Source organism: Centropristis striata, chromosome 11, assembly GCF_030273125.1.
Source record: "Centropristis striata isolate RG_2023a ecotype Rhode Island chromosome 11, C.striata_1.0, whole genome shotgun sequence".
NCBI classification, from domain to species: domain Eukaryota; kingdom Metazoa; phylum Chordata; class Actinopteri; order Perciformes; family Serranidae; genus Centropristis; species Centropristis striata.
The window spans coordinates 1378633-1405282 of record NC_081527.1 but is presented as its reverse complement, the minus strand read 5'-3'; the positions used below and the strand labels follow the sequence as shown (position 1 = coordinate 1405282).

Genomic DNA, 26650 nt, shown 5'->3' with positions numbered 1-26650 from the left:
GATAGAAGTACAAGAATGTGTATGTGTGTGTGTGTGTGTGTTCTTGTTCTTCCTACATAGTGAGGACCAGAACACGTTTTTTAACCAACAGAGTGAGGACATTTTTGCAAAGTGAGGACATTTCAGCCGGTCCTCACTTCTTTAAAGGCTTTTTTTAGATTTCAGACTTTGTTTTAAGGGTTAAAGGTTACATGATAATGATAATTAACTGAAACTGTATTGTGTGATTACTAAACTAACTAAAATTATAGTGAAAATGTCCTTCGTTTTTGTCTTTGTCAACTTTTTTCATACATAATGAAGATGGATCAGACAAAGGAAATAAAGGCAAAATTTACTGTGACCTCTTTTAATCTCCCACCCAACCTAGAGCATTTAAAAAAAAAAAACTAAACTAAAAGTAGCAAACTCACTATAAAAAACTAATTAAAACTAGCTGAATTTGAAAACAAAAATTCATAACGAAATTAAAACTAAAACTGATGAAAAATCCAAAACTATTATAACCTTCCAAGGGAATTCACTGTTCCAATGAGGGTCCTCACAAAGATAGAAGTACAAGAATGTGTGTGTGTGTGTGTGTGTGTGTGTGTGTGTGTGTGTGTGGTGGTTAAATATCCTTCAACGGCAACAGTAAAAAAAAAATCAATGGGGAGTTTGGATGTCAGAGCCAATGAATGTGGATGATTTAGATCAATAGGCAGATCAATGCTGCAACTGATAATCAATGAGTTTCTCCCGCTAAACGTCTTTCCTGATCATGAAGGAGGAGAAGAGGGGAGGAGGAGAGGAGGTGGATGAGGAGGTGCACTGTAAAAAAAAGCATGCAGCAAGATATTTTCACTTGACAGTATTTCTTAAATTATTGTTAAATCTATGAATAAGCATCTCTAAAGATGCATTTAAAAGGCTTAAAATAAGCCAAAAAACTGCTCCGTTTTAAGATAATTTTTTTCGGTTTTCTGTCTCATTTTTTTTGCTTTTCTGACAATTTTTTTCTGTTTTTCTCAGAGTATTTTCGCCTGTTTTTCGGTCTCTTTTTTTTTGCTTTTCTGTTTCATTTTTTCCTGTTTTTCTGCCTTTTTTTCTGTATTTCTGACAATTTTTTCTTTTTTTCTCTCAGAGTATTTTCGCCTGTTTTTCTGACTCTTTTTTTCTGTTTTCTGTCTCATTTTTTCTGCTTTTCTGTCTCATTTTTTCCTGTTTTTCTGCCTTTTTTTCTGTATTTCTGACTATTTTTTTCTGTTTTCTATTAAATCTAGAAATAAGCATGTTGAACACTTAAAATAAGAAATTAACTCTTAAAACAAGATAAATGATCTAACACTTCGGAACCTAAAGGTTTTTTTTTTTTATCTTGATAAGAATCAAATAATCTGCAGTGTGGATGAGGAGGTGAGGAGGGAGGAGGAGGAGAATGAGCAGAATGAGGAGGTGCAGGAGCAGAGATGAATAATTTGTGCTGTGCTGCGCTGAGAGACTTTGGTGTTCTTAATGTTCCTCCTTCCAGCGTCTCACAGAGACTTGATGACAAGTTTTAGACTCCACATCACTAAAACATGAATTTAAAGTAACAATGCACCATATTTATTTTATGCAGGATTTACAATCAGTGACAGATAGAGAAGAAGAAACCAGTGAAGCCGTCCTGGAGGGCTTTCTGCTACAGTCAGTAGTGCTGAGTGCTGTTGGAGTCGGCTTTTCTGAGACAAAAAAACTAAATCACACTGAGAATTTGAGGTTTTCTCTGATTTAGAGTCAGCAGCAGTTGTAAAGAGCGCCACCTAGTGGTTAACACAAGTTAAAGAGATGCTCATGTTCTAAAATAAAATACAAATACACGATCAATTCATCTATAATCGCTGTATGCATGGGCAAAATAAAAGATATATACAGTATATAGTACGATGCAAAAGACTGTTTTGATGATGGATAAATTCCACATGATCAACCAAATCCTTCATTTATTAATATTTAGGACCCTTTTTCCCCGCTTTTCCCAAAAAGGATCCTTCGTTCCCTGGTCTGTTTTTTTCAACAACCAAGAAAACACTTTTACCCCAAAATACTGAACCAACCAGCTGATTTTCTGAAGGTTTTTCCCAGATCCGGTCCTGTCTATCGGAGCCCAGATGAGATTAATGTAAATCTGGTAAAAACAGATTTTTTAAACTGAAACTGATTCTCCTCCTCCTCCTCCTCCTCCTCCTCCTCCTCCTCCTCCTCCTCCTCCTCTGGGATGCATGTGGCTTTTGCTTAACCCTTTTTATTGGGCAAAGAACCATATTTGGTAACTTCAGTGGATATCAAAATGAGCAGATTTATGAGAAAAAAGTGAAAAAAAAAAACAAAAAAACTTTTTTCGATTCAACATGATTTGCCACGATTTGCCAATTTAACAAAAGTCAACTTTTGTTAAATTGTGATCAAATGTTAAATTTGTGATCAAAAAATCTCAAATTTAACATTTTTTTCTCACAAATTTGTAACTTTTTACCGTTAATTTGAGATTTTTGTCACAAATCAGAGATTTTTTTCTCATGAATTTGTAACTTTTTTACCGTTAATTTGAGATTTTTGTCATAAATTTGAGATTTTTTTCTCATGAATTTGTAACTTTTTAGCCGTTAATTTGAGATTTTTTCTCATGAATTTGTAACTTTTTTTACCGTTCACTTGAGATTATTTTGTCATAAATGTATAACTTTTTTACCGTTAATTTCCAATTTTTTGGTCATAAATAAAGAAGAAAACCTTTTTTCCCGAAAATATGACCCCCCTCCCCCGGGTCCATATGTTTTTTTTTTTACACATTCTGTCTGTTTGTAATATCCTCCAATATTCTCTCGGGTTGAAATTTGGAATTTGCAGTATTTCAATGAGTGTTACCCTATTAAGGGTTAAGAGTAGACGAGCTCTTTGAAGTAGAAAGGGAAGAGGAGCAGGGCCAGAGAGGAGAAAAGAGGAGAACAGAAGGAGTTAAGCAGCCTTTCATCTCCTCCTCCTCCTCTTTAGCCTTAAACCTCCTCTAACGTGTCCGTCTGCTTGTTTTTAGGCTATTGTTGTTTCATCTTTCCTCCCAGAGCTGCTGCTTCTAATGACGGAGACTTTTCTTTATCTTTTACTGTTTTTGTGCCAATTTTTTTTTTTCTGATAAGAAGTTGAGAGAGCTGAGTTTATTAGCTGCTGGCAGCTCTGATTTATAGGTCAGCACCACCACCACTAAAAAAAAAAGACACAATAGAGTTTATTTCTAACCTTCTATCACATAATAAGTGCTGCTAAAAACAGATGAATGATTCAGTTTGTCATTATAAAGATAATTGACAATGAATTGTTATAATGGATTCGTTGTTTAGGTCGATTATGAAGCAGTTTTATCTGGTTCCACTTAAAGATGAGAACAGAACTCTGGACTTTAATAGTTTTATTTATTTCAAGATACACAAACAGACTGATTATTACAGTTAATTATGAGATAATGAAGGCTGTGACAGCGTGTCAGGTGTCATTACAGACATCACCGCAGGTTTTTCCTCGAGGTTTTCACAACCGTTTTTTAACTTTTTTACCGTTAATTTGAGATTTTTTTGTCACAAATCAGATATTTTTTTCACCTTTTTTACCTAATTTAAAATAGATGCAAAAATGATCAAAAGAGAAACAAATTGACCAAAAATAGATGTAAAATGATTTAAAAAAAAGACACAGAATGACCAAAATAGATGTAAAATGATTTAAAAAAAAGACACAAAATAGATGCAAAATGACCACAAAATGACACAACAAATGATTATCTTATCTAATTGTATAAATAGATCAATACTCTGCAGAGCCTTATTTATGTTTCCCCCTTTGACATTGTCATGAATGTTTGTTTGTTTTGAGATCTTAATGGAGGCTATTGCATTTTTTTTTCAAACATAAGAAATGTTGATTAAAGAAGCAGCTTAATGAAGCAGATCAACACTCTGAAACACAACAAACAGCTAAAAATAATGAAATAAAGAGGACTTAGATGACAATTTTCATTAACTCAGAATCCGTGAGAACTAGATAAACTCATAAAAAGTGTTAAATTTAACACTATGTGAGTTGAATTAACACTCCAGATTTTGCTGTGCAGTAATAATAGATGTTCAGATGTGTGACCAGGCCTGTTGGAGACATTTCCTGGTCTCACAGGAATCCGTGGAATAGCCACGGAATCACTGAAATTTCCGTGAAACTGACACGGATTTGGCTACAATGCAAGTTAATGACAGTCATATCCCGTGGCTATTCCATGGATATTTGTTCCTATTGGTTTGTTCCAAGTCACGTGACTTTCAAGGTCCCGGCGGTCAGAACAAAAAACATGGCGGACAGTTCTCTCATTTTTAGTGAAAAATCAATATTTTGACTTAGTTTCTGCATAAAAATGGATTTTTATCACATTTGTAGTGAGAAATATATGTTTTATTTTCTAAATATTCACTCAGTGAATGTACATAATCACTTTGTATGTTGGAATAGCCACGGGATATGACTGGCATTAACTTGCATTGTAGCCAAATCCATGTCAGTTTCACGGAAATTTGAGTGATTCCGTGGCTATTCCACAGATTTCTGTGAGACCAGGTTGCCTGTTGGAGACATTTCCTGCAGACAGCTGACCCCCACAACACACAGGAGGTAAAAACATAAAATAAAAACATGGTGGAAATGTCATTCATGGGCTGAGTCTGCAGGAATCCTGGTGGGGGTCTGGGGATCCTGGTGGGGGTCTGGGGATCATGGTGGGGGTCTGGGGATCATGGTGGGGGTCTGGGGATCATGGTGGGGGTCTCTGGATCAGCACCACGGACAGCGACCACGGTGAGGAGACGCTACAGCAGCTCCATCAGTAAAGCAGCAGCTGGCGGCTGCACCATGATCTGCTCCACCTTTATCCTCCACCATGAACTTTGTGTGACATCAGTAAAGTCTCAGCTCATTGAAGCTCTGTGATCCACAAACCTGCAGGCAGAGCGGCAGGCTGGGATCTCTCTGAGAGAAGCCTTTTATTTCTCAATGTCTGGGACTTTTCATTTTCAGCTTGAAAATATGGAATAGTTTCATATTGAAGTGACGGGCAGCTCCAAGGAGGAGGATCAGAGGAGGATCAGGGGTCCATAAACACCAGAATAACACAATAAATGGATTCATTCTGCTAAATTATGACAGTTGTAGCCTACACTGTAAAAAATATCTGTTGCGTTTACAGAAAAAATCTGTCAGCTGTGGTTACCAGAATAATTCTGCAAATATAGCAACTTTACACAACAACTTGTACATTTAACTGGTATTCAGTGTGCAATAAATAATAACTGAATGTTAATTTACTGGTATTAAATGCACAATGAGCAAAATAGATGGAAATCTCCAAACAGGAGCATAGGGCTGGGGGATATACAGGACATGTTCATTCTCAAAATGCTACATCGTTTTTTTTTTCTATATCGTTTCTGTCACAATGTAGAAAAACGGCAATATTATGTCATTTAGACCAGCTTTTCTCAACCTTGGGGTCCCGACCCCAATTTGTGTCTCTTTTAGTCATTTTGTTTCCTTTTTTGGTCATTTTGTTTCTTTTTTAGTCATTTTGTGTCTTTTTTGGTCATTTTGTGGTCAATTTGAGTACATTTTTGCTTAATTTTATGTATTTTTTGGGTAATTTTGTGTCTTTTTGGGTCATTTTGTTTCCTTTTTTAGTCATTTTGTGTCTTTTTTTGGTAATTTTGTGTCTTTTTTGGTCATTCTGTTTCTTCTTTGGTTAATTTGTGTCTTTTTTTGATCATTTTGTGTCATTTTGTGGTCAATTTGATTCTTTTTTGGGTCATTTTGTGTCTTTCCTGACAAATCCCAAAGTATCAAGTTGTTACTTTCCAAGGAGTCTCTGGCTTGAAGCTGACTGTTCCACACTCAGGAGGTCAGAAGGATCTTTAAACTGACAGCAAAGGACTTAGATTAAAAGGAACAATAAAATATAAAAAAAAATATATAAATATAAATTTGTCATATCAACTGAGTTTAAATACAGCATCAATTAATAGATTCAAATCTTGTTTTTTGTCTCAATTAAAGTTTAGCCCTGCCATAAAAGCAGCTTCCAGTATCAGCTTGAACCTTTGAATATAATATAATATAATATAAGTTAATATAAAATAAAATAAAATAAAATAAAATAATAAAATAAAATGAAATGAAATGAAATGAAATGAAATAAAATAAAATAAAATAAAATAAAATAAAATAAAATAAAATAAAATAAATTGATATGATATGATATAATAAAATATAAAATAAAATAAAATAAAATGATATGATATGATATAATAAAATATAAAATAAAATAAAATAAAATAAAATAAAATAACGTAACGTGTCTCCAGCCTGGTCTCTGTTTCTCCTTCAGCCTGTGAAGCTTGTAGAGCGTTCAGCAGCCTCCAGGTATTGATTTACCACATGATGTTTTTATGTTCAGTACGTGTTGGTGAGAAATCTTTAAACTATATTCTGGAGGTGGATCAGGAGGCGTCGCTGCCGTGTGCTGCTGCAGTAATTGATTATTGACGGAGTATTGTGTCTCTAATGTGATCTGTTGAAGAAACCCTCTGACTCCTCTACCTCCTCAGGGAGTCAGACAGGAGGAGGTTTATTCTGCTGCTGGTGTCGTGACTCAACCTGCTGCAGGTTCTGACACATGCTGAACCCACACACACACACACACACACACACACATATGCTCACAGAGCTGCATGTTAGACAAAAATCTGTCAGATTGAACGTGGTCTCACAGAAATCCGTGGAATAGCCACGGAATCACTCAAGTTTCCAAAAACAAAGTAAAAACGAAGCAGTCTGTTTCCATCAACTTCCCTCTAAAATACTGGCTTAAAACTCCATGAAGCCAGTTTTTATCAAATATATTTAGTATAAAAATATAGAACTAGATGTTATACAGTAAGTCAAAGTGAAACAATAATGATCAGGTCATAAAGGTGAGGTTGTGTTGATAAAAAAAGATACCGACATGACGTGGTAAACATTGTTTTAAGTGTTATATACAGGCAGAATGAAAAGGATTAAAAAACGGACAAAATAGCCCCAAACAGTCAAATTGTTTCATCTTTACCTTAAACTACCATGACTTAACCACACAGCTGGTAAATGTGCAGATGTATATAGCGTATCAACTCATTTCCATACAGAGGAATGTACTTTTAATAGTAATGGCTCCAAAAGAAGTCACAAAGAAGTCAGATTGATTTCAGCCTGACACGGAAGAGTTAGAAGGTTCCTAGTCCAAAAACAAACAAACAAACAAAAAAAAATTGAAAATTGACATATTTTAATAAGAAAAATATTTCAATTTTCAGATAACTGTCTAACTTCAACATCAATACTTCAGAACAGGTGGCCCAGATAGAATATTTAACTCAATATTCACGTTTTTGTTCACTGAAAGAAGTGATTGTTCATTCAAATAATTAAAACTTCTTATCTGTCGAAATGTCTCTGTGATTTTTGCTTTCCCATGGGAAGTTTCTGGAAATATATGGGACATTTCCTGCCCCTCTGCAGCCCGACTATCATTAGAAACTTTGGCCAGTTTGACCCACGAGTCTGATTGTCTGACATGACGTGGTAAACGTTGTTTTAAGTGTTATATACAGGCAGAATGAAAAGGATTAAAAAACGGACAAAATAGCCCCAAACTCCAGAGGGTTAAAGTAAACAGACAGATTGTTTCATCTTTACCTTAAACTACCATGACCTAACCACACACAGTCACACATGCATACACAGCAAAATCTGTAGTGTTGTTTTTTCAGTGTTAATCATTTTGAGTTGGTGAGTGTTGATTTTGGAGTTGTTTTAACACTTGTAGTGATCAAAAAGCTCTGTTGTTACATGTTAACACCTGAGTTAGATTCACTTCAGTTGGAGTTGATTTTCAGATTTTGTGACTTGTATGTTCGGCTGAAGACAGAATGCACTTTTAATGTTGTAAAACAAAACAATGAATGTTAATTATCACATTAGTGAAAGGAAATAACATGATTTTAGGGTTAAAAATACACTTTAATGAGTCAAAGTAAGCCAATGTATGTTAAAAAATTAACACTCACAGTGAAAGGCAATAACATGATTTCGAGTTAAAAGTGCACTTATGTGGTGCCATAAAACAACACCAAGGATATCAAATATTTAACACGAATAAAGAGTTAAAATATTAACACTTTTCAAAGTGTAATTTTAACTCAGATCCGTGAGAACTATATAAACTCAGAAAAAGAATGAATTCACACTCTTGATTTTGCTGTGTACGGTCCAGAGCTATGTGATTCAGTAGATAGCGTTAGATGGATATTCTCTCAACCAACCTTTCAAAATAAAACCCATTGTTAACCACTATAGGCCACCTACACACACACACACACACACACACACACCACAGACAGAGCAATCTTTGTATATTTGTGAATAACTTCAATTATACTAAGATGGTTCCGCAGCCCCGACTCCAACCTTAAAACCCGGCGCACCATTTATCTTGAAAAGGACGGCTCACATGCTGAGCGATGAGGCCGGTGGCGGAGCTGAAAGCCGCTATTATGTATCAATCGTTGAAAAGGCTGCGTTTTCAATATCTCCCCATGTCCTTGCAGTTTGAAGGGCACGGCCATATCGTATGCACTAGTCCATCTCTGAAGAGCACACACACACACACACACAAACACACACACGGGGCACCATTTACATTTATATACGCGCATTTAGCTGATGCACTTTCCTGCACGGTGACTCACGACGACAGCGACGAAGCATTCAGCTCCGATTTTTAGACGGCTTATGAAGAGCAAAGGTCAGAGACGGAGCATCCTGAAAATACGAGACCTTGGATGATACTGAAAGAGAGAATGTGAGGAAAAATAAAGTGGGCGACATGAGAGCTAATAAGAGAGGTCGAATGGATTTTTTCTTTTTTAGAGGAGGACAATACTGAAAGCAGGGATATTATCTTCTCTGTGACTGAAAGTGCTTTCACTGGGACTTTGCAATTGTACACCATCACCATCTGACTGTGTTACTGGGATCGGAGAATATTTCACAAGCCGCAGCTGCTTCCAGTAGATTCGGAAAAAGAAATTTGGCAATTTCAGGGAAATTCATTAAACTTTGCCCTTGGGAGAAGAAAAGGCTTCGACAAAAAACACAGATGCCACCTGGCTATGAAAACATTTTAAGTGGAAAAGGCAGCAGAATGATCCTGCATCACTGAGAATAATCAAACTGACACGTTAAAGAGGTCCTTTCTGCAGTTGTTAGCTGGTAAATGTGCAGATGTTTATAGCATATCAACTTATTTCCATACAGAGGAATGTACTTTTAATAGTAATGGCTCCAAAAGAAGTCAGATTGATTTCAGCCTGACACAGAAGAGTTAGAAGGTTCCTAGTCCAAAAAAAATAAATTAGAAAATTGACATATTTTAAGAAGAAAAGGTCAGAACAGGTGGCCCAGATAGATGTAGATGACTGCAGAAATTAGCATTTAATTAGATGAAACTAACGTAGAATTCAGGTTCTATATCACTGAATAAAAAAATCACCTCTCAAAACCCCTCTCTTCTTAGAAACAGAGAGGGAAACACTTTTATTTTGAAAATGCTTCTCTTTCTTTATCAAAATACGATTCATAAATATCCAAACCAATTATGAGAGCTGTCAGTGAAGTAGATTAGACTAACTGGCTTCAAAAAATGAAAAATAAGGAAAATATTATTTATTCCATGTTGGGAAAAAAGAAAGAAAAAGAAAAAAGAAAGAAGGTGTCTAGTCCACCTACAATGTGTGCAGCAGGTCGTTATCACCATTAAATAGCCAGTCCCGATTTAGTTAAAACTACATTGTTAGGTTTAGGGAAAAGAAACTACACTTCTGCCCATAAAGTTGCAATAATTTTGTTTTCAGACACAATCCTCTGTTAGTTATGGTTTCATTTCCATTTTAATATGTTTAGAAGAGATTGGTTAATAAAGTTTTGAGAAGATATGCACTTTATCTTTCAAGGATTAATCACATTGTAAACCGCAGATTCGGAAAGAAATTTGGCACGTTTTCTTTTCAGTTTTTGGGTATTATTAAACTTTGCCCTTGGGAGAAGAAAAGGCTTTGACTAGAACACAGATGCCACCTGGCTATGAAAACATTTTAAGTGGAAAAGGCAGCAGAATGATCCTGCATCAGTGAGAATAATCAAACTGACATGTTAAAGAGGTCCTTTCTGCAGTTGTTAGCTGGTAAATGTGCAGATGTTTATAGCATAGCAACTCATTTCCAGACAGAGGAATGTACTTTTAATATTAATTCCAAAAGAAGTAATCGATTTCAGCCTGACACAGAAGAGTAAGAAGAGTTAGAAGGTGTCTAGTCCACCTACAATGTGTGCAGCAGGTCGTTATCACCATTAAATAGTAACAATTTAGTTTAGGTTTAGGTGGCAAAACTACATGGTTAAGTTTAGGGAAAAGAAATTTCACTTCTGCCCATAAAGTTGCAATAATTTTGTTTTCAGACACAATCCTCTGTTAGTTATGATTTCATTTTCATTGTGATATGTTTAGAAGAGATTGTGTAATAAGGTTTTGAGAAGATATGCACTTTATCTTTCAAGGATTAATCACATTGTAAACCGCAGATTCTGAAATAAATTTGGCACGTTTTCTTTTCAGTTTTTGGGAAATGTATTAAACTTTGCCCTTGGGAGAAGAAAAGGCTTTGACTAGAACACAGATGCCACCTGGCTATGAAAACATTTTAAGTGGAAAAGGCAGCAGAATGATCCTGCATCACTGAGAATAATCAAACCGACATGTTAAAGAGGTCCTTTCTGCAGTTGTTAGCTGGTAAATGTGCCTGTTGAGGCTCCGTCTATATCTCAGCTGTGGGATACTAGAAGCATATCAACTCATTTCCATACAGAGGAATGTACTTTCAATATTAATGGCTCCAAAAGAACAGATTTGGGACCACCTGGGGCTTTTAAATGGATTCCACAGGGTTCTAAGCAAAATGAGAAGCGGTGTAATTTCACTGCTTTGCCGAGATGTTGCCGCGCGGAGAGGATGCATAAAAATAAGTGGTGAATTATAGGTGTCATTCCACCTCCTGTGGTTATCACCTCACAAACTGACAGCTTTATGATTCTGAACCGAGACAACAAGCAGCAACAACAGGCGGCGTTAGCACTCAGAGAGCTAACCTCCCACTCTGAGGGCTCACCGTGGGACGGGACATCACTCACACCTTTTATTTCCTCTCCAAATACTGGAGTCTCAAATATGGTTTTTATTTAACCATTAAAAAGTAAATTGTTTGTGTGAATGCCTTGCAGCTGGGCACTGTCATTATTTAGCAAACATTACTTAAAGTGGAGATAAAGAAAGAGCTGGGGACTATTTACAACGGTGGATTAATACAGATCTGCTGCTCTAGTCAGGAATAGTTGAGGTGAGGTTGTCAGAGGAATTGATCCTTTTTTGATCATTTACAAAGTGCTGTACATGGCAGAACAGAGCAACAATAAAAAGAGAGAACAAATAAAAACGACTTAAACAGAGCGAGTCTCATGCTGGGTAAAAACCAGTAAATAAAAGTGGGTTTTAAGATTCATTTTAAAACCACAAAGAACAAATAAAAACAACTAAAACCGAGCAAAGGTTCATGTTGAGTTAAAAGCCAGTGAATAAAAATGGGTTTTAAGATGAGAAAAAAAAGAAAGTGGACAGTGAGGAGGCCTGCCTGATGTAAAGGGTAAAATGTTCCATTGGGACTGGGAGCAGCGAATGGGGCAAACCCGGCCCCCTCTGAGTTACGCCTGAAGGCCGACCGGGGCGTAGGGGTGGATAAAAGACTTAAAAACAAATAAAAGAATCTTAAAATGAACCCTAAAGTGCACTGGCAGCCAGTGGAGGAGGCCAGGATCGGGGTAATGTTCTCCCTGAGGAGCACATTATGAGGTTGTCGGAGGAATTGATCCTTTTTTGATCATTTGATTGATAGTGTTTCAAATCAAATCAAATCAACTTTATTTATCTTTCCCTTTAAAACAGCCACAGCTGATACAAAGTGCTGTACATGACAGGACAGACCAACAATAAAAACAGAACAAATAAAAACAACTAAAACAGAGCGAGTCTCATGCTGGGTAAAAACCAGTAAATAAAAGTGGGTTTTAAAATTATTTTTTATTTTAAAAACCACAAAGAACAGATAAGAACAACTAAAACAGAGCAAAGGCTCATGTTGAGTTAAAAGCCAGTGAATAAAAATGGGTTTTAAGATAACTTTTAAAAACAGACAGTGATGAGGCCTGCCTGATGTAAAGGGTAAAATGTTCCAACGGGACTGGGAGCAGCGAATGGGGCAAGCCCCGCCCCCTCTGAGTTACACCTGGACCTCGGTTCTCTAAGGAGAGGTAGGGTGGGACGAGGCCATTTAAAGACTTAAAAACAAATAAAAGAACCTTAAAATGAACCCTAAAGGTCACCAGCAGCCAGTGGAGGAGGCCAAGATCGCTGTAATGGTCTCCCTCTAACGTCTTCCTGTTAGCAGGCAGTTTGAATCAATAGGCTCATGAGAACAAATTGTTTTCTGTTTAGTGACTTTTTTTTGTAAAAGCACTGTGTGCAGGTTGTTAATAAAAAGAAAAACCCTATTTTGTGTCTCTAAAGGACTTGATATTCAATTTTTTTTGTACTATTAAAGTTTAAAATTCTGGATGGTGACAGTTTTATTTTGGGGCAGCAGATAATTTTCATTGTGATATGCTTGGAACATTAATAAAGTTTTGAAAAGATATACACTTTATCTGACAATAATAAAAAAAAATCTTATTGCAATATGATATTTTCCTTGTCTTTATTTGCCTTTTTCATCTCATTGTTCTTCATATTTTGTGACAGCACCAACAGTCAATACTACAATATCGTCACAATATTGCTATCTATTATATTTGGTCCAAAATGTCGTGATATTTGACTTTCTTCATATCGGCCAGTCAAATTAACGTATAGTGTTTATGGTGAAGTTATCTGTTGAGCTCCCCTAAAAGGGGCGGAGCTCCCCCAAATTCCCTCCGATCAGAAACAGTGCAATGCTGCAACACGTCCTACGTAAATAATGATATTTAGAAAAATGGATTCAAAAATCTTCAAAATCGAGGATGCACACCTTCGTGCCATGAGCAAGACACACACACACACACATGTTCGACAAAAGCCTGCTTTTCGTTATTCACCCACCACCAATAAAAACGAGGTATAAACTGAACCGTGGCGCAAAAATCAACATATAAAAGTATCAACTCATCAGCTTGGTTATAGTTTAAATACTGCAGGTTTTTTACTTCATGTGCTCCAGCAGTAATGTTGAATGTTATCCACATTAATGGAAAAATATTCATTGCAATGACAAATTACTTAAATGTAAATTTGCCCACATGTTCCACACAGTGAAATACAGTAAAATATGCTGATTAAAGGAGCTTTATCTATCAGACTGAGGACATTAAGCCAGTCACATTAGTGTTATAGTATACGGCTTTATGTCTGTAGATACAACTGTGTTGATAATTGTGTGGGTTTTTTTTTGTCATTTTGTCTTTTTTTGGTCATTTTGTGTCATTTTGTCTTTTGTGATAATTTTGTGTCTTTTTTTGTCACTTTGTGTCTTTTTTAGTCATTTTGTGTCCTGTTTTGGTCCTTTCGTGTCCTTTTTTTGGTCATTTTGTGTCTTTTTTTCGTCATTTTGTGTCGTTTTTTGGTCATTTTGTGACTTTTTTTGGTCCACACATGTTCCACACAGTGATATACAGTAAAATATGCTGATTAAGCTGCCAGTGTTATATACAGCTTTATGTTTGCAGATAAGCCTGTTTTACACACTGGAAGCCTGACAGGACGAGGCCAGAACGTTCCATCGGGGAAATGAAGGAAAAGATTTCTGGAGTTTTTCTGACAAACACAAGTGAAGGAAAGTCAGCCTATCTTGACCTCTGCTGCATCGATTTGAACCATTCTTTATTTTTCCTCGCAAGTCCCATAACTACGGAAGTGTAAAACTAAAATCACTGGAGTACCCTTTTAATATCACGATATTGATTTCAGCCATATTGCTGAGAAACAGCCTCAGTCTCATGCATATCTCCTCCACCACCGGGGAGGAGGCTGGTACGGGAAAGTTTGGTAGGAGCCTTTGAAACAAATACATCAACAACTGCAGTTTTATGCATTTTGTTGTATTCTGAAGGTTCTAGAAAGATTATATACATGTGTGTGTGGAACATGTGTGGACCAAAAAGAGACGCAAAATGACCAAAAAAGGACACAAAATTACCGAAAACAACACAAAATGACCAAAAAAAGACACAAAATGACCAAAAACAACACAAAATGACCAAAAAAAGACACGAAAGGACCAAAAAAAGACACAAAATGACTAAAAAACCCACACAATTATTAAAACAGTTTCTACAGACATAAAGCCGTATACTATAACACTAATGTGACTGGCTTAATGTCCTCAGTCTGATAGATAAAGCTCCTTTAATCAGCATATTTTATTTTATATCACTGTGTAGAACATAAACATAAACAAATTTACATTTAAGTAATTTTTCATTGCAATGAATATTTTTCCATTAATGTGTATAACATTCAACATTACTGCTGGAGCACATGAAGTAAAAAACCTGCAGTATTTAAACTATAACCAAGCTGATGAGTTGATACTTTTATATAATATATATATATAGTATATGTATCCTTTATTTAAGCAGGTAAAAGTCTTGTTGAGATTTAAAAGAAATCAAAGAATCAAGAAAGCAGCATAAAAAGAGACAAATTACAACATTTAAACACAGTTATCATAACAATTAAATACTATTAAATACAGATCCAGCATCACAACAACAGTGAAGGAGCCTCAGTAGAGAATTATTATTCTTTTAGAATCGATTTAAATTCACTGATTGTGATCAACTCAGATCATTTCAATTCTTTTTGCAGATTGTTCCATGATAAAGAGTCGTAACTGAAAGATTTCTGGCCTAACTCAGTTCTTATTCTTGGCTCCAGTATCTGTAGACCAGGTTTAGTTTGGTTTGAAGCAGATAAAGAATACATTTAGAGATAAAAAAAACTAACCAATGAGAGAGAACAATGATGTGTGTGTGATTTAATCCATGCATGGATAGCAAACAGTAACTGGCTGTGCATTAAATATTCCCTTTCTGCTCTCATGATGTCATGTAGCCTCACACTGCCATGAAGCATTAATAGTGTCATTAGAGATGTGTGTGTCATGCACTCAGGCTTTCATATACCACCATATGAATATATGAACAATATGTGGGGGAAACTGGTTGATAATTGTGTGACCTGAACGTGTTGGAGCTTTCTTTCTTTCTTTTCTGCACATTTTGCACATCATTTGCACTATTGTATGGAGTATATTGTATATTGTTGAATGTCTTTTCCTATTAGATTGTTTATTTTTATCTTTATCTAAAAGGGAAATTATTTTGTGTGCAATTGTTGTGGTCGGCTGTAACAAAGAAACTTCCCCGCTGTGGGAAGTCACTTAGTTTCCATAAGGTATCCAGCACATACACATTAAACATTGATATTCACTGGAAACTATTTGAATGTTATTGGAAATCAAACCTTATAGGGCACTTTAAAACTCCTAAAGATAGCTAGGCTAAATAGACTTACAGATGCGTGTAAATCCAGATATATACCATTTAGTGTCTTTTTTTGGTCATTTTGTGTCATTTTGTGTCTTGTTTTGGTCATTTTGTGTAATTTTGTGGTCATTTTTTGTCATTTTGTGTCTTTTTTGGTCCCTTTTACAACCTTCATGTCTACCAGACTAGTGCAGTGCCTGTAGGAAGTGTTTATTCATCTGCAACTCCATAAAACACTTACTTTCCATAAGGTTCCACACCATCCAGCACATACACATTAAACACTGATATTCACTGGAAACTATTTGAATATTATTGTAAAATCAAACCTTGTAGTCACATTAGTGTTATTTATGTCTTTATGTCTTTAGATACAACTGTTTTGATAATTGTGTATCTTTTTTTAGTCATTTTATGTCTTGTTTTGGTCAGTTTGTCTCATTCTTTGTCATTTTGTGTCTTTTTTTGGTAATTTTGTGTGTTTTTTAGTCACTGTGTCTTTTTTTAGTCATTTTGTGTCTTTTTTGGTCCCTTTCACAACCTTCATGTCTACCAGACTAGTGCAGTGCCTGTAGGAAGTGTTTATTCATCTGCAACTCCATAAAACACTTACTTTCCATAATGTACCACACCATCCAGCACATACACATTAAACATTGATATTCACTGGAAACTATTAGAATATTATCGTAAAATCAAACCTTATAGCGCACTTTAAACCTCCTAAAGACAGAGAGGCTAGATAGACTTCCATTTGCGTGTAAACCCAGAAACTATATCACAGGAACATCTACATCTGCACCTGAATTTAAATCCATCCAATGAGGACAGACAGAGCTGTCACTCTGCTCTGTGTTTATGTTATGATGTGAGTTTCTTCCTCCTCCTCCTCCTCCTCCTCCTCCTCCTCCATGATTTGCCTGACAGGACCTCTCCTCTGCTCTGAGCCAGTGGCAGTGGGTGTTAAGTGTAAATCTGAGGCAGCAGCACCTCCTCTCTGAGGATTTCTGCCGGCCACACATACGTATATATATATATATATATATATATATATATATATATATATATATATACGGCAGTCCGGACAAAGTAGCTGACAGGTAAATGTTGTGCTTACATGGTTCACAGGATCTGTGAGAAATTGCGCGGTGCGTTGCTGGCATTCAGGGTGACTGATGGAGCAACAATATCACACACAGACACACACTCAGACACACACAGGAGGATATGCATGGGTAAGGAGAGGCTGCAGGAGCACACACACACACACATATAGAGACACACACACACATATAGAGAGACACACACACACAGCAGAGGTTGAAGGACAAGTCGTTTCAGCTCCAGTTATTATGTTAAATCAACTGAAGGGATTCAAATATCACTAAGGAGGAAAATGCAACATGTAGCAAACTTGCACCATCTAAATACACACCAATTCTGCACACACACACACACACACACACACACACACACACACATCTCCAGCATGGTGTGTTCTGCAGGGCAGCATCTCCACCATCAGACCCACAAAAACTGTATAAAAGCCGCTGACGTATCAGGACCCACATGTGACCTCTGCTGTGGGTTTCTACGTGCACATTATTCCCTTTCTGGCGTAAATATTGACGCCAAGCTGCACGTTTTCCCTGCAGCCGAACCACCACATCCTCCAGTCGGATGGATCCAATAAACTCCTGAGCCCAGCGAGCCTCTATCCCCCTCATCGATCATGCGTCACGACTTTTGAACGCTGACCATGCGGACCCGCAGTGTGCGCATCAAGCCGGGAGCGTTCTGCGCGTAAAAATCGCGCCAGAACGCACAACATTTTACTCTGATTCCATCACACTCACCCCCTCCCTCCCTCCCCTCCTCTCCGCTCCTCGCCCCCTGCGTGGAGTGGATAAAAACTCACCCAGGGTGTGAACGCAGGTCCTCCCCGCGCGGCTCTCTGCTGTGTGTCCGTGTATCCAGTAAAAAGAAGGTGGGAGATAGAGAACGAGGCGCAAAGGAACAAGTGGACGGCAGCCAAACGCCACCGACTTCCCTCCTTCCTTCCCTTCTTCTTCTTCTTTACCCTCCTTGCCTCACTCTTCCCCTCTTCCCCGGGGCATGTTGAGCTGTAATAATCCAGACATTGTCCTCTTCATCAACACATTTAGAAGAAAAAAACACAGAGATATGGAGGTGGAAACGCTCCCGTTTCGCGTCCCAAGTTTGCACTTTGGAGGAATTCTCAGTGTGATAATCCGCGTTTGGAGTGGAAACAGTTGCACGATTTTTTTTTTTTGTTGCAAAGATCCGAATGAAGATCTGAGTTGCAATGTGGCTGCAGGCGGTGCAGAAGCTGAGAAAGTTTGCTGTGTGAAAAACAGCTGAGACCGGATGAGGAAAAGAGAAATAATCCAGGAAGAATCTTCTTCTCTCACTTCCCTGTCCGGACCCAAAAAAAACTCCCTTCAGAGGGACTGTAGCGCACCTGCGGCCGGAACCGAGACGCGCAGGTATCCACAACCAGTGCACCTTCCTCCTCCTCCTCCTCCTCCCTCTGTGTGTGTTTTATTCCGTGTTTTATTCCCGCTCTGCTCCTCTCTCTGCTCCTCTCTCTGCTCCTCAGTCAGCAGCCTGCCGATGATTCTCCCAGCAGCTCAGAATCAGGAAAGCGTCTCTTTTCACCAGCGCTCTCCTCTCCTCTCCTCTCTCCTCCTCTCTCCTCTCTCTCTCCTCAACAAGCTCCGTTCATCCTCCTGTTGTGAAGCCACACCCCCCTCTGCAGCGATTGGCTGAAAACCGCAGAGGAGGAGGAAGAGGAGGAGGAGGAAGGAGGTGAGAGCCGTGATGATGCGCGATGAGGAGAGAGAGAGAAAACGAGAGGATGGAGAGAGAGAGAGAGTGGACAGAGGAGGGTGAAGCTAAATGAGAGAGAGAGAGGAGAGGATGGAGGGAGAGATGAGAGGTGTAGGATGAAAGAGGAGAGGAGAAGGAGTGTGCCAGGGACGGAGGAGAGAGGAGAAAGGAGGCAGAGCATCAGGGCGGTGCAGTTCATGACTGAGCCTCTATGTGTTTAAGCCCAAAGGGACAGAGTGGCTAATGAAAGAGAAAATGCTTCTCTCCTCTTTTTTTCTCTCTTTCTCATTCACTCCTATGGTGCTTTAGACAAATTTGTCCGCTGCAAATCTGCTTTGACTCGCGGCAAAACTGGATCCATCCTGACAATGTCCCCAATTACTGGACACAGTCACCTCCTGCCTGTCTGTCTGCCTGTCTGTCTGTCTGCCTGTCTGCCTGTCTGTCTGTCTGTGTGCCTGCCTGTCTGCCTGTCTGTCTGCCTGTCTGTCTGTCTGTCTGTCTGTCTGTCTGTCTATACCTGAGAGTGTCTGTCTATCTATACCTAAGAGTGTCCGGCTGTCTGTCTGTCTGTCTGCCTGTCTGTCTGTCTGCCTGTCTGTCTGTCTGTCTGTCTGTCTGTCTGTCTGTCTGTCTGTCTGTCTGTCTGTCTATCTGTCTGTCTGTCTGTCTCTCTGCCTGTCTCTCTGCCTGTCTGTCTGTCTCTCTTTATAAATCTGGTGTGTGTCCGTTAAGCAGCTTCTTCCTCGCTGAGTCTGTGATGAATAAGTCAGAGCTGAGTGGAGGAGTGCATGTAGAATCTGGAGCCCAGGGGCGTCGTGAGGGAAATAAGTAAGAGCCCGAGCCTCCTCCTCCTCCTCCTCCTCCTCCTCCTCCTCTGTAATGGGAGCAGATGAGGTGGGCCGGATATTGCGATTGTTGTGGCGCAAACCAGGCGCACACGTTAGCGGGAGAAGGAGCTGGACAGCTCCTGGGAGAGGCTGTGATTGATGGGCCGCTCCGGGGAGAGTTTCTCTATGAACTTGGTTAACTCGGAGCCACTCGGAGCATTCATCACTGCTCCATGCAGGAGTGAGATGCTCACCGCCAGCTAGGCAGCTTTTTATTTAGAGAAGCACCTGGGGAGCAGCAGCAGATACCTGTTTACTGCTGTTTTAAGGCTCACAGCAACACATCTACAACACAGTATCAACCACCTGCTGCAGAGAGCTGAGCAGCAACTTTCAAAGGTCTAAAGGTGAGAGGGGGTCGGGTGTTGCCATGTTTTAAATACCTGGGGGCCAAAAAAAGACAGAAAATTACTAAAAAAAAGACACAAAATGACTTAAAAAATGACACAAAATTACAAAAAAAGACACAGAATTACCAAAGAAGACACAAAATTATTTTTTTTAAAACGCATAAAATTTTTAAAAAAGACAAAAAATGTAAAAATCCCCAACAAAGTATCAACCATATATATATATATATATATATATATATATATGTATTTATTTATTTATTAGTGATGTCCATATGAAGCTTCATGAACCATTACTTTTCCATTACTTTTTCTACTTTTTAATCATTTATTTATTATTTTCATCTTTTTTGATGCAGAGGGGGACATATACTAAAAATTTCAAGCATTTTGAACACAAAAACCCCACTAGAAAATGACAAAAAACACACATAAAAAGACATGAAACACACAAAAACAATACAAAAAACACACTCAAAATACACAAAAACAAAACATTACAAAAACACATAAAAACACACATAAAAACACACAAAGAAATGACAAAAAACACACGAAAAAACAGTAAACACAAGGATTACATTAAAAATGCTGAATGCAAAATATCTTTGCAGAAAAATCTCTGCAAAAAAAAAAGTAAAATTATGTTACTACGCTTTGGTGGACCCACCCACTGGGACCACCACAATAATAATCATGTTTATATAAAGGATTGTTGTGTCTGTTGTGTCTTTTTTAGTCATTTTGTGTCTGTGGTTGTGTCTTTTCTTTTAGTTATTTTGTGTCTGTGGTTGTGTCTTTTTTTTTAGTTATTTTGTGTCTGTGGTTGTGTCTTTTTTTTTAGTTATTTTGTGTCTTTTTTGGTCATTTTGTGTCTTTTTTTCTCGTAATTTTGTGTCTATTTTTGGTCATTTTGTGTCTGTGGTTGTCTTTTTTTAGATATTTTGTGTCTTTTTTGTGTCTTTTTGGGTCATTTTGTGTCCGTGGTTGTGTCTTTTTTTAGTTATTTTGTGTCTTTTTTTGTCATTTTGTGTTGTTTTTGGTCATTTTGTGTCCATTGTGGTGTTTTTTTTTGGTCATTTTGTCTCTTTTTTGTCATTTTGTGTCTTCCGTGTCTTTTATGGTCATTTTGTGTCTATTTTTCTAGTCATTTTGTGTCTTTTTTGGTCATTTTGTGTCTGTGGTTGTCTTTTTTTAGATATTTTGTGTCTTTTTTGTGTCTTTTTGGGTCATTTTGTGTCCGTGGTTGTGTCTTTTTTTAGTTATTTTGTGTCTTTTTTTGTCATTTTGTGTTGTTTTTGGTCATTTTGTGTCCATTGTTGTGTTTTTTTTTGGTCATTTTGTCTCTTTTTTCTCATTTTGTGTCTTCCGTGTCTTTTTTGGTCATTTTGTGTCTTTTTTTCTCGTAATTTTGTGTATTCTTTGGTCATTTTTGTGTCTTTTTTTAGTTATTTTGTCTCTTTTTTGTTATTTTGTGTCTTCCGTGTCTTTTATGGTCATTTTGTGTCTATTTTTCTAGTCATTTTGTGTCTTTTTTGGTCATTTTGTGTCTGTGGTTGTCTTTTTTTAGATATTTTGTGTCTTTTTTGTGTCTTTTTGGGTCATTTTGTGTCCGTGGTTGTGTCTTTTTTTAGTTATTTTGTGTCTTTTTTTGTCATTTTGTGTTGTTTTTGGTCATTTTGTGTCCATTGTTGTGTTTTTTTTTGGTCATTTTGTCTCTTTTTTGTCATTTTGTGTCTTCCGTGTCTTTTATGGTCATTTTGTGTCTATTTTTCTAGTCATTTTGTGTCGTTTTTGGTCATTTTGTGTCTGTTGTTGTGTCTTTTTTTGGTCATTTTGTCTCTTTTTTTCTCATTTTGTGTCTTCTCTGTCTTTTATGGTCATTTTGTGATTTGATTAAAATCTGGATGATGTCATCAGTGGAACCACAATAACCAATTAGAAGCTGCAGCAGCTGACAGCATTAGCATGTCAAACATTGTAGCCTGGAGGCTAATGCTAGCTAGCTAGCATGCTGCTGACAGATATGAAAGGTGACAGTAAATGTAACCTCCAGTGTTTACTGACTCTTTCAGCCTTTCTTCAGCCTCAACTCCTCCTCTAACTCTCACTTTGTTTCCATCTGCTTCCTGTTTGAGTTTGAGCCTTTCTTTACATGGAAACAATAAAAGTTTAAATGTATTATTCTGCTCAGATGCTTTATTTGTGTCAACTGCAGAGATAAACAGGCTTTTATCGGAATCAGGCTTATATCAGACACAGACATTGATCTCTAATTTCCTCTGTTTTATATTTAATCACATTTTAGTCAGAAGCTCCCTGCTGACTGATCTCACTGCTCTCCATTTCTATCTGCTATGAATGGATTTTAACACAATCTCTCACTTTGCAATTCTTAATTTGCTGTGAAGAGACTATCAATGGAGACAATTCCTGCAAGACCTGTAAACACTGACCAATCAGAGCAGACTGGAGCTTTTTCACCAGGGGCTCTTAAAGAGACAGGCACTAAAACAGAGCATTTCAGACAGAGGGTGAATACAAAATGCCCCTAATCTGAATACGAGCCGGCTTTTGTCAGGACTTCTTTAGTCCCTGTAGTAGAGCAGGGTCTTTATTCTCCCCTGATAAAATCCTGGTTGCTGATTGGATAGAACGCTAAGCAGGAAGTGATGTAGAACTGGACGCCACAACAACACGCGACATTTGTAAAAGCCGGTGAAGCAGTGTTGCCGACTTAGCGACTTTGTTGCTATATTAAGAGACTTTTCAGACCCCTTAGAGACTATTTTTAAAAAAAAACGACTGGAGACAAACACCTTCGTGTCAATTCACGATCACGATGTTTATGATCAGCGGCGACGCTGTGCATAATTAGCCATGCTGGTTTGTTTATGATCTGTTGTTGTGTGTTTTTTTTAGTTATTTTGTGTCTTTTTTGTGTCTTTTTTGTCATTTTGTGTCGTTTTTTGTCATTTTGTGTCTGTGGTTGTGTCTTTTTTAAGTTATTTTGTGTCTTTTTTGTCATTTTGTGTCGTTTTTGGTCATTTTGTGTCTGTGGTTGTCTCTTTTTTTAGTTATTTTGTGTCTTTTTTTGTCATTTTGTGTCTTTTTTAGTTATTTTTTGTCTTATTTGGTCATTTTGTGTCTATTTTTCTCGTAATTTTGTGTATTCTTTGGTCATTTTTGTGTCTTTTTTAGTTATTTTGTGTCTTTTTTTAGTTATTTTGTCTCTTTTTTGTCATTTTGTGTCGTTTTTGGTAATTTTGTGTCTGTTGTTGTGTCTTTTTTTGGTCATTTTGTGTCTTCCGTGTCTTTAATGGTCATTTTGTGTCTATTTTTCTAGTCATTTTGTGTCTTTTTTGGTCATTTTGTGTCTGTGGTTGTGTCTTTTTTTAGATATTTTGTGTCTTTTTTTGTCATTTTGTGTCGTTTTTTGGTCATTTTGTGTCTGTTGTTGTTTCTTTTTCTGGTCATTTTGTCTCTTTTTTGTCATTTTGTGTCTATTTTTCTAGTCATTTTTGTCTTTTTTGGTCATTTTTGTGTCTTTTTGTGTCTTTTTTGGTCATTTTGTGTCTGTTGTGTCTTTTTTAGTCATTTTGTGTCCGTGGTTGTCTCTTTTTTTAGTTATTTTGTGTCTTTTTTTTGTTATTTTTGTCGTTTTTGGTCATTTTGTGTCTTCTCTGTCTTTTATGGTCATTTTGTGTTTATTTTTCCAGTCATTTTGTGTCTTTTTTGGTCATTTTTGTGTCTTTTTTTGACGTGAAGAAGTCCATCTATTCTTTGGTGACCCGGACTTGAAACCCAGTCCGAACCTGAGAATAAGCACGAATGCGTCCACTCCCCAGACGGTGAATCATCTCCTTCTTATTTACCAGTGGACGTGTCTAACTTTTCATGTTGCTTCTCCAGTCTGCAACCAGCAGAAGGGAAGTTCATTATATATGGACTGACATCACAGGAGCAGTCCAGGCCGCTTTGGCAGAGCAATAAATAAATGGCTGCCTGCAGAATGCAGCCAGAGGTTTGCAGCATCACAGGGACAAGGAGATTGGATGGAGTCTCGAGCTTGAACGGGATCAGATGAGCAGAGAAAGAAATGTAAATTTAAATCTTGTTTCTGTCAAAACATTCACGCCTCAAAAAAGAGAAACTGTCCAGCCGTTGTTTTTATGTCTGCATGTATACACGAGCTCATTCTGCAGCTTCAGGCAACAAGAAAACACAAAACACGCTTCAGAAGCTTTGCTGTCACTTCACTAGGAATCAGGCTGGGAACCGGAGGGTCGCTGGTTCGAATCCCACCACGGACAGGTCGAGGACTGGAGTGTCCTTGAGAAGGGAACCCCAATTTATTATTCACATTTAGATATTTTAACTGAATAAAATATTTTTAACATGTTTTAACAAGTTTTACAGTCCTCAATTCCATAATTTACTGACATTTTACGATAAAAAAATAACACAACCACCTAACCTAATTTATTTATCTTTTTTCATCTTTTTTAGCTTGCTTTTTTTAAATATATATTTATATATATATTATTATTATTATTATTATTATTATTATTATTATTATTATTATTATCATGCTCTACTTTTTAATTATTTGTTTATTATTTTCCTCTTTTTTAGCTTGCTTTTTTTAACTTTTTATTGCTATTATTATTTACTTTTATCTATTTTATTTTATCTTACCTTACCTTAATTTATTTTTTATTTAATTTATCTAAGTAATTTCTATGCTGCCTTTCAGTGTTTCCTCAGTTTGTGCTTTGTTTTTAATGGGATGGAGGGTGTTTGCTTGTTTCTCTGTTTTATTATTACTATCATTATTATTATTATTATTATCATTGTTATTAATTGTGTTATTATTGTTATTGTTATTATATGTATTATTATTATTATTTGTATTATTATTATTAGTAGTATTATTATTAATATTATTAGTATTATTATTATCATTATTATTATTATTATCATTGTTATTATTTGTGTTATTATTGTTATTGTTATTATGTGTATTATTATTATTTGTATTATTATTATTATTATTAGTGTTATTAATCTTATTATTATTATTATTATCATTGTTATTATTTGTGTTATTATTGTTATTGTTATTATATGTATTATTAATATTATCATTATTATTATTATTATTATTATTATTATTATTAATAATAATAATAATAATAATAATAATAATAATAATATCATTATTATTGTAATATTATATTTTATTTATTTTCCTTTTTTATGTGAAGCACATTGTGTTATATATCTCTTTTTTTTCATTTAACCTTTATTTAACCAGATAAAAAACCCATTGAGATCGAGACCTCTTTTACAAGGGTGACCTGGCCAAGAAGGCAGCAGCACACGTCAAAAGTTACAAGACAGACGAACAATAACAATAAACAGGCAGCGAAAAGTCCAACATATTAAAAGTACTAAAGTGCGAGTGAATAGGCGGTATAAATAGGTAGTATAAATAAGCAGTATAAAGTGCAGCAGTGATAAATACAGTAGCAAATTAGGAACATGAGCACTGTGCAAAAGATTTACATTGACGTTTTTTGAGAGTTGTGCGAAATGCTCCCAAAGGAATCAGTTCTGATAGTTCTCTTGTAGATCTCTTGTATGAAAAGTCTGATTGATCGATTGATTGCCAAATAAACGTATGTTTTAAATGCAGAGGTTGAATTATGAACTGTGTTGTTTTTATGTCTGCATGTTTCCAGGTGCACATCCAGCAGCTCCAGGCCATTTCTGCAAAAAAAAACAAAAAAAAACAGGCTGTTTCTTGATGCTTTGTTTGGGCCTCTTATTATTCATGCTCTTCTTGATGCATCGCTGATGAATCTGTTCATTAAAAGCACTTTAAATATAGATTCCACTCTACAAACAGAATTTTTAAAGTCCATCACTCACCTCAGTTTATGCAGCAGAGCAGCAGAGCCAAAGCCTGACGGCTACAGGAGAACATTTTACTGGCAGGACCAGCACGTTAGAGCCAAAAACATTTGCATTTTTGAAAGCAAAGTGTGTTTTTTTTTACGTCTCCTCATCAGGATATGCAGTGTGGGATTTCTAACTGGTACCTCCAGCCCCCCCATACCCCCCCCCCCCCCCCCCTCGCTGCACCTCAAAAACAAATGAGGGATTAAAGCGGAGACGTCTAGAAGAGAAAGTGTGATGGGAGAAGAGCAGCAGGATGACAGCAGCTCACTGAAATCCACAGGATATGTATTTCTTTTGTCTCGGGGCTCAGAAAGTACAACACCCACTCAGTAGCTCAGCTTGATCTCTCTTTTTCATTATTATTATTTGCCTTTTTTTTCTGCCATGTGCTGTGATGTTTAATACTGGACAGCAGGGAGATTTTTCTCCTAAATTAAATAATAATCACAGCTGAAGGATGCGTGTGTCTTTTCTTAAAGGAATCTCTGATGACCGTTATTATCAGAAGACAGATGCCCTTCCTCAACCGAACGCCAAGGCCCCGGATTCACACGGAGATCAAAGTGGGTTACATGATCAAATAAGCGCCATTTTTAATGTGTTAATGGGGGAATCTGATAATGTCTTCAAAGTGACAGATGTGTAGATGTTAAAGGACCAATAAGCCAATTTTTCCTGTTTATTTCCGCCTGTTTTTTTAGTTGTTAAATGCATGTATTTCTTCAACCCTTTGATGCAGAATAAAGTAATATACACCATTTTTTTCAGGGCTACCAGTGCTACCAGAATAAATGGAATAAACGACACAAAATGTCAAAAGAG

At 36.9% G+C, this 26650-nt stretch overlaps 1 protein-coding gene across 1 annotated transcript in view; it reads right to left on the bottom strand.

Moving 5' to 3' along the window:
* Positions 1 to 18435, bottom strand: part of brinp2 (bone morphogenetic protein/retinoic acid inducible neural-specific 2) — a 415139-nt gene extending 396704 nt beyond the window's left edge. Inside the window, exon 1 of the mRNA XM_059344321.1 lies at positions 17693 to 18435. The gene's annotated coding sequence lies outside the window, so the exon portion shown is untranslated. The remainder of the gene's footprint in view (positions 1 to 17692) is intronic.
* Between the last annotated feature and the right edge of the window lie 8215 nt (positions 18436 to 26650).